Raw genomic sequence first — 10000 nt, 5'->3', positions numbered from 1 at the left:
AAAGTAATAAAAGGTGAACTTTGTTTTACTTTACGATAATGAGCATGCGGAAAAATACTGAGTTTGCTGAAGGCGAAGGAATTTTCATTCTTTTTTTAAACCATTCTTCAAAGGCAGGCTACATATCACTGTCCCGTTGAGTATATTGTGTTCTTCCATTCTACCAAATTTAATTTGTGGGGCAGGTATAGGACGAAGGAAAATATTTCTCATCTACTATGGCGCCTATATAACCGTAAATCGAATTAAGCCAGATCAGGAACAAATGTTTGAGAGTTGTTACACTGCCTCATCTGAAAACTGACCAAAACACTGAAACTCAGAGGTAGTCTTCAGTAGAAGCCCCTTCCCTACCCCACCCCACCTAATTCTACCCCTACTGTCCCTCCTACACCCACCACCCGCCCCCCACCTTCGTATGTGATCATGTTCCGAAGCAAAACCGAAAATGTGGAAGCTGATCTGTTCACGTATTTCGCTTCCAAATCGTATTACCTTTCGATGATATATGATAATTCATTTACATGTCAGCAAATGACGCCAGTCTCTCCTGCCGGAAGTTTGCCTGCGCTTTTGTCCACTTTTCTCTGAACGGGGAATATCAACAAGGAAATAGAGGGATGTTATTCTGAGAAAGCAGTTCGAAATGAACACTTAACACACTTCCTTTCTCACACAGATATTTGGAATCTCTTGCCAAGTTGTTTTACAATATCAGGCGCGTGTTATTGTTATATCCAAAATATCAAATGAACCAGTTCCTCAGTTCTCCAACAAAAATCAAAATAAATATGCAAACTGATAAGCGGAAACAGTTCACAAAAAGCTTCAAATCAATATACACGAATTTCAACACGTTCCACTCTCTACTGACTTTCCAAATAGAAAAACAATAAGATTTATTACACTTGGCCCAAGGGGGTAAATGAATTTATAATTCTCTTGAGAATCTTTGGTAAGAGCTTAGGCCTAACCCATTCAAAAGAAGGCTCTAACCTATTGAACCTTCTTATACAAAATTCTAGTTTGGCGACGTATTGTTGTTGTAGTACAGTGAATTAAATATTTTCGATTAATTATTAATTCGATTATTCATTGCTTTTCGAGATTTACAAAATACTCATATATATATATATATATATATATATATATATATATATATATATATATATATATATATATATATATATATGTAATATAAATTTTGACTGAATGATATATGAGATGCATGAGACATTGTTGTATGTCCGTGCTTGAATTTCTTAGAAATTGGGGAGTCATATTTAGCTCCCTGAGACAGAAGAGTCCAAGCTGAAAGACATCTAGCTTAGGAAATGCTAATGTTACCTTTTTGTTTTTGGTTTGGGCGTCGATGGTCAAAGTTTTTCTACCTAAGCAGGTCAACGTTTCTTCCGGTAGGTATGGGCGTTGGTCAAAAGGTGACTTTGAAACCAGTATAGAGCAGTTATGGGGCGTGGACGAAGGGCGTGAGTTTGTGTGTACGTGTGAGCCTCTTTCATTCATAATGGCAGGTAATTAGCCAGAACGATGGAGACGGTTACGAAGAGAAAAGGCAGATGCCGGGATAGCTCTGCGAACATTTCTTTATTTCTGTGAGTGAGATTCTGGGCTGGAGATGGGTAAGAATTACTGTGCTTTAGCCAAAGGTGTGGCTTGACTGTATTTTTGATATTTTGTAAAGATGTTCTATTCCATTTAATCTTTTGACTTTGTCTTTACAATTGTGTATGCTCATTAGTGTGTTCCTCCTGTCTTTTAACAGGCGGATCTAGTGGAGGGAACTTTAATTGGAGAAGAATGGGAATTATTCTTTGGAGGAATGGTGTGACTAATTACTTTATAGACTGTTAATTACCGGGGGGGTTATCTGAGTTATATGAACTTTGAGTTATCATTCCATTTAATTATCCTGTAAGAATCTGAGTTATTCAATTAGTACTTTACTTTGAATAAATGTCTATTTTTGTAGTTCCGAATCTGATTTGATGACCTAATGAAATGGAGAGAGAGAGAGAGGGGCGGGGGAGGAGAATGTATTACCAGATGCCTACCGCTTTGGCTTAACGCTTACCAATATGAAAATACGAGAAATTATCTCGTATCATTTATATAGAAAAATAGATAGATGAAAGTAAATATAAAATTTGTTTCCTGGAAATATCTGTTCGCGCATGTGTACTCCATATTTGTATTTTCATACATGTGTATCCTGATAAACTTGCTTTTCTTCACAGTTTCATAGAGGTTTCAAGAGAAAACTATATAAACAATCCTTCATACAACTAATTCAAACAAAATTATGTATACGCTTCCTAATAATTATATTTACAGACCGACAGCAATAAGACTTACGAAAAAAAGACTTCAATTTCTTACAATATTTTTTTTCGTTCCTCGTGACTGTGGTATACATATCTTGAAAAAAAATCTTACCATTCATATTCCTCTCTTGCACAAAACTGAATAAAATTGACTCTTTTCCCACCTGTCATATTTTTCACACTGTATACGCTGGTGGTGCCGAGGAGAGACACTTCCCTACCTAAACAAAATTTTCAATACAGGTCTTGGTTTGAATAAAGACGTGTATATATTATATATATATATATAATATATATATATATATATATATATATATATATATATATGTATATATATATATATATGTGTGTGTGTGTGTGTGTGTGTGTGTATATACTCACATATACATGAGCACCATTTTATCTCTTCCAAACTGAGAGATCAGTATCACTCAAAAAGGACGGACGAGGAGTCCCTTTCTTTCGATCATTATATGCAACAGTTTGTCTTTCTGTCCCTTGACCTTGATCCTGTGCAAATTGGATTATCTAGTTATTTCCTACCTGAATATTTCCCATCCCGCATAATTGCTTTGGGGCACACGGCTCACCTACGGGGACGCCGTGTTTTTTGCCTTTTCTAAAATTATATAAACTGTTTTATACTATTTTTGAACCAGATTCAGTATACCCTATGCCCCCAGTATGTACAAATCACTCGGATGACTTTTGTAAAAAAAAAAAAATAAAAAAATAATAATAATAATAATAATAATAATAATAATAATAATAATAATAATAATAAAATAAATCACACAAAAAATAAAAAATAAAGGTTAAAAAATATTTAAAATAAACATTTAATAAATGGTAAAATATCATATCGACTACTACATCTAGCTTATCCGCGTTTCTTGCCTTTTCTAAAATTATATAAACTCTTTATACCATTTTTGGACAATATTCAGTATACCCTATGCCCCAATGCGTACAAATCACTCGGATGACTTTTGTTAAAAAAAATAAATGAATTAATTAAATTAATAATAATAATAAATAATAAATAATAATAATAATAATAATAAAAATAATAATAATAATAATAATAATAATAATAATAAACACATAAACAAAAAATAGATAAAAAATGGAATAAAATAAAACTAAAATAGTGGTAAAAAAATCATATCGGCTACTTCTACATCTAGCTTAAGAATTTCAAAAAGGGCCACGCCCTCTTATGATAGTTGGCCTATGAGCAGTCCTCGTCACATCACGCCTCCTCTGGTACTAGTTTCCAAAGCGTAGGATAATTCTCGGAGGTGGGTTCTCTGTTCCGGCATCTCCCCCCAACCTCTCTCCTTCCCCCAACCCCTACCCTCCTCAGAATCCACGAGTAATGTTATTCTTTTCAGGAAATCCACAGGAATGTATGCGTGTGTTAGTTTGTGCTGTTGTTTGTCTATGAGAGTTGAGAGACTGGTTGGGAGGCCATTTAAAGTGTCCTAAGTAACAGCGTTAACACTTAGTTAAAGTTTTTCTTTGTTTGAGGTGAAATGCAAACAACAGAAGTAAGCAGTCCATAAATACAAGAATGTTTTACGTTTATGCTAAAAGCATTATCTTTTTTTTTTTTTTTTTTTTTTTTTTTTTTTTTGTAAAGATGTTTTTATGTCGCATGGAACCAGTGGTCATTCTCCAACGAGACCAAAGGCTTGACGTGACTTCCGGACCGCGTCGAGAGTGAACTATACTATCACCAGAAATACACATCTCTCACACCTCAATGGAATGCCCGAGAATCGAACTCGCGGCCACCGAGGTGGCAGGCGAAGACCATACCGATCACGCCATTGAGGTGCTCCAAAAGCATTATCACTACGAATAATTCTAGAGCATTTATAGATACGCGCTAATAGATACTGAGCGAGTCACAAAAACAGAAATGACGTATTGAAAAATAGTGAAATTTGAATGGAGGTGGGTATACCTATAACCCACAAAATCTCATTCTTATTCAACTCTCGTATAAAAAAAATGAACGAAGTTCAATCTAATCTTTTCGTTCCGATTTTTCACTTTTCTTTTCATAAACGTGATGTCAAAGGGCCGGGGGGGTGGGGGGGGGGGGGGGTAGGAGTGAAAATCCTCATTCACACAAAGCCATCTCTATTCTAGTTTTGCTTAGTCTGAATTTTCATCTTCTGCACTTTTATGTTTTTGTTTTTGCTCATTCCCACACGTATGGAAAAATGATAATACGTATAGTCAGAATATATTTTCTCTTAGCTCTTTCCCACACGTATGGAAAAATGATGATACGTAGTCTGCTTTTTCATTTTCTGCATTTATTTTCTCTTAGCTCATTCCCACACGTAAGGAAAATTTATAATACGTATAGTCTGCATTTTCATTTTCTGGATTTATTTTTTCTTAGCTCATTCCCACACGTAAGGAAAAATGATAATACGTATAGTCAAATTTTCATTTTCTGCATTTATTTTTTCTTAGCTCATTCCCACACGTATGGAAAAATTATGATACGTATAGTCAGAATTTTCATTTTCTGCATTTATTTTTTCTTAGCTCATTCCACACGTATGAAAAAATGATGATACGTTTAGTCAGAATTTTCATTTTCTGCATTTATTTTTTTCTTAGCTCATTCCCACAAGTACGGAAAAATTGTGATACGTTTAGTCAGAATTTTCATTTTCTGGATTTATTTTTTCTTAGCTCATTCCCACACGTATGGAAAAATTATGATACGTTTAGTCAGAATTTTCATTTTCTGCATTTATTTTTTCTTAGCTCATTCCCACCCGTATGGAGAAATGATGATACGTATAGTCTGAATTTTTATTTTCTGCATTTATTTTATCTTAGCTCATTCCACACGTACAGGAAAAATGATAATACTGTATAATGTCCTGCATTTTCACTTTCTGCATTTATTTTTTCTTAGCTCATTCCCACACGTAAGGAAAAATGATGATGCGTATTCTAGCTGACGTTTCATTCAGCAGTTGGTCGACGATTTTCCAGGCTGTCTTCAGGCTAATTATTTTCACCCGAATTAAACGCGAATCAGTCACGTCATATCCAACTCATTTTTCCTCTCATTTTGACTAGTCGGTTCAGGTATTTGCGAGTTTGCCCTGCCTTCTCGTGTCTAATTTCATTAGAGCCCACGAATGACTCTGGGAAAAAGTCCTGACTGCGTTGCCAGAATTAAATTTCGTGGGAATCGTGACGTCAACATTTATTTGATTCGACGTACTGTTTTAAGAGTCAACAATTCTTCCTATACTTACTTTCAGATTTTCAAGTTATCCAAGGGAATGAATATCTGCTTTGAAACTCAAGCTACAACTTCTTCAGTCAGCCAAGTGAAATGTTCATGGGGAGTAGTCTCTTGATGCAAGATGCAACTCAAATATTTATTTAACTAATAATCACGAACCTATTTATTTGACTATATACAAAGGTATTCCGTCTCCCTGTGTATACCTGAACTTAGTTCTGGTTGAACAGACTGAAATCGCTGTTCCAGCAGAAATAGACAGACAGACAGACAGTGCGTTGTAGCTTGTAGGTGGAAATAGAAGGAGTAAAACTGGGTAACTCTTTCATGCATTTTTAAGTTGCACTTATCACAATGTGATGTGACCTTTCATTCTACTTCGCAATTGCAACTACTGGCCAAAACGGGCTGTCAACATATATATATATACTATAATATATATATATATATATATATACTATAGATTATATATATATAATATATATATATATATATATATATATACATATATATATATATATAAATATATATATATATATATATATATACTATGATATATTAAACATACATATACATACATATATATATATATATTATATATATATATATTATATATATATATATATATATATATATATATATAGGGCAGTTGAATTATATATATAAGATAGATATATATATATATATTTATATTATATATTTTATATATATATATATATATATATATATATATATCTATATATATATATATTACATACATACATTATATATATATATATATATACTATATATATATTTATACATACATAATACATACATATACATATATAATAAATTAATATAATATTATATAATAATAATATTAAGATAATATATATATATATATAGGGCAGTTGAATTCATATATATAGATAGATATATATATATATATATATATATATATATATATATATATATAATAAATATATATATATATCTAACTAATGAATCAATGCCTATGGCTCATGAAATAGCTGGAATGAGTTTCTGTCCCCGTAACACTGAGCTAATTACTTTTCAAGTTTTGATAAGGTAAGCAATGGTGACTACTACTACACTACTACTACTACTACTACTACGATTCATTTTCTACAGAACAATCCGAATGGACACAGAATCTATTTAACTATAAACGAAACAGACTTGATGATTCACTCATAAATTTCATTTTCGTCCTGAAATGCAGTTTTTTATTTTTTATGCGCTACGGTGGAGAAACGTAGTTTTTAGCCGTTATTTATTATCGACGCTTTACGTGGCTACTGGAAGAACATCTTCGCTTTTAATTGTAATATTTAGTCGAAAAAACGAATTTTAATTCGCCCAAAGAGCACCTTCGACTTTAAACCGTATGAGTTTCGGTGAATGATCGCCTTATCTCCTTTTGCTGAGATCATCATATTGATCGGCAATGTTGTGAGTCAAAATTCCACTGTTACTTTAAATTATGCTTTAAACCAACGCGGTTTCAAACGACACTTACGCAGTTGTAAGTGAGTAACAATATAATGTGTTACCATTATCTTCAACACATAAAATAGAGGGCTGCTGTCATAAAATGGGAATTCTCGTTATTGTCATTTTACTGAATTCTATACTGTGTTTGGTATGTGTCTATATTTGCTCCTCTCTCTCTCTCTCTCTCTCTCTCTCTCTCTCTCTCTCTCTCTCTCTCTCTCTCTCTCTCTCTCTCTCCGATACCAGCGAATTATCACTGAACAACTGGAAATAAGCTAAACTTAGCCACACGAAGTGAAACATGTACCTTGTCAAAATAGATCTAGATTTACGATTTCTAGGAATATAAATTCATAGCTACTATTATATACATAACCCTCACTAATAATTCACATGACTTAGCAAAGCAATTGTAGCGGAGTTTAAAAGCACGGATTCCTTTGGAATTCGTGCTATGGAAACATAAGGTTTAAAAATATATATACAGGTTGTAACTCTCAAAATTTGACGATGAATGAAATACCTATTGACGTCACGATTCCTATGAAATTTAATTCTGGAAACGAACCGGGAGTTTTTCGACTCAATCCAGCGAGAATCATTCGTGGGGTCTGATGAAATCAGACGCTGGGAGAAGCATACTCGCAAATACGTTGGATATAACGTGCCTGATTCCTATGTATCTGGGGAGAATAATTAGCCTGCAAAACCATCGGCTACTGAAATAAAAAAAAATAAATAAAAAATAAAAATAGCTTGGACAGTAATTACGTATTATTCTTTTAGGACAATCATTATTATTTTTCTCTCTTTGTGGGAATATGCAAAAAAAAATATAATAAGTTTTTCACTTTCCCTCTTTGACATTAACAGTATTCAAAAAAGAAAAAAAAGAAAAATCAGAACGAAAGGATTGATTTTTACTCATTCTAATGCAAAAGATGAATGTGAATTAGATTCTGTGATTTCCACGCACTAACATGAATGCAAAATTGAAAAATCAAAAAGTCGAAAATGCGACCATTATTTTTAAGACCATTTTTTTTCTTCACTAGATTTCTCATCGTAAATGTTTTACTTTCAAAAGTATGGCTTATTTGTAGAATAGAATAAAATATAGAATTTAGGCCAGGGGCCAAGCGCTGTGACCTATGAGGTCATTCGGCGCTGAAAGGGAAATTGACAGTGAGAAGAAAGAGAATAAGAAAGGAGGTACAGTAATGGAAATGAGAAAGGTTGCAGCTAGGAGACAAAGGGACGCTGAAAAGACCCTTAAAGCAATGCCTACAGTGCACCACGTGAGATGCACTGACAGCACTACCCCCAAATGGGGGGCGAGGGACCGGTACTTGCTGATATATCTGCTTAATTATCGCTAAAAAAGAGATATATACTCATTCGTGTTCCTCATGTCTACATATTTCCAGCTATACAGAACTAAATCTTCAGTTGCGTGTACACGCATATATAATATGTGCCACATTCGCAAATGCACTCAGATCATGGCACGCTTAATGCTGTAAATAGCGGCTATAGATAGCGGCTGACCATTTGTCTGAGCAGAACGATCTGTTTAGATAATAGGAACTCATTTACCGTCTACCTGTCCTATTGACCGGCTTTGAATTTCACGATTTGCTCACCTGCGAATTTCAGTGTAAAACCTATGTAGCCTTGACCGTAAACGCATGTGCTAATAGCGATTTTTTTTTCTTAAAAGTCGATGGAAAAAGAGAGGAAGTTTAATTTCATCGAAAATATATATATCAGAGTTGCAAGTCATATCATACATATAGTATATATATGAATTTTTATCACATCACCGTCATTCATATACATGCATTAAGCTACAAATGTCCTTTTATATCCAATTCGCTCTCCCTCGGAATGAACATATTTTCATATATGTTAACCGAAGGGGAATTTTTTAGTTGATAATATTTATGTATATGTCTTTATATACATATACAGACATACATACATATTTATATACACACATATGCAAACGTATGCGTTTGAGCGTCTGTGTCTTATTTTAAATAATTATTACGTATAGTATATAAACATATATATATGCATGTCTATATATACATATATAGACATATAGATACACATATATTTATATACGGACATATATGCAAATGAATATGAATATAAATAGGTTTGTGTGAGTGTCTGTGTGTCTGTGTCTGTATGTAAGTATTGCGAGTATGTACGTACTGACATAGCGGTCTCTGTAAAAGCGGTCTTGCTTTGTTCTTCGCGACAAAAAAAAAAAAAAAAAAAAAGTCTCAGATCGCCTCAGCTGCATTAACCAGGGACACCTATTACTTTGATCACCTCGACAATTATGTACCCCGGTGAATCAGGCTTCGCCTGCAATCCAGTATCTCCCGAATCACCTCAGTAATGGTGGCACGGCCGGTCGTGAGGACCCACAAAAAGGCGACTTAATGAGGACCTTTCATAACGTCCGACTGACTCTTTTCTCTCTCTCTCTCTCTCTCTCTCTCTCTCTCTCTCTCTCTCTCTCTCTCTAAACCATCTTCATAAGTTATATAGGTGGTAAATGATTACAGTGAATTTAGAAATATTCTCTCTCTCTCTCTCTCTCTCTCTCTCTCTCAAAACCATCTTCATAAATTATATAGGTGATAAGTGATTGCAGTGAATTTAAAAAATCCTCTCTCTCTCTCTCTCTCTCTCTCTCTCTCTCAAAACCCACTTCCGAAGTTATTTATAGGTGGTAAGTGATTGCAGTAAATTTAAAAACTCTCTCTCTCTCTCTCTCTCTCTCTCTCTCTCTCTAAACCATCTTCATAAGTTTATATAGTGGTAAATGATTACAGCGAATTTAGAAATAATCTCTCTCTCTCTC

General features: G+C 33.8%; 2 protein-coding genes across 6 annotated transcripts in view; one reads left to right on the top strand and one right to left on the bottom strand.

Annotated features, from left to right (window-relative positions):
• Window positions 1-10000, top strand: part of LOC135218487 (protein O-linked-mannose beta-1,2-N-acetylglucosaminyltransferase 1-like) — a 180549-nt gene that overhangs the window by 66061 nt on the left and 104488 nt on the right. The gene's annotated exons all lie outside the window — the stretch shown is intronic.
• The window catches only part of LOC135218490 (uncharacterized), a 256375-nt gene that overhangs the window by 159894 nt on the left and 86481 nt on the right, over window positions 1-10000 (bottom strand). The gene's annotated exons all lie outside the window — the stretch shown is intronic.

Source organism: Macrobrachium nipponense, chromosome 9 (assembly GCF_015104395.2).
Source record: "Macrobrachium nipponense isolate FS-2020 chromosome 9, ASM1510439v2, whole genome shotgun sequence".
Lineage (NCBI taxonomy): Eukaryota > Metazoa > Arthropoda > Malacostraca > Decapoda > Palaemonidae > Macrobrachium > Macrobrachium nipponense.
Note: the sequence above shows the minus strand (reverse complement) of the source record. Positions and strands in the feature narration are given on the sequence as shown.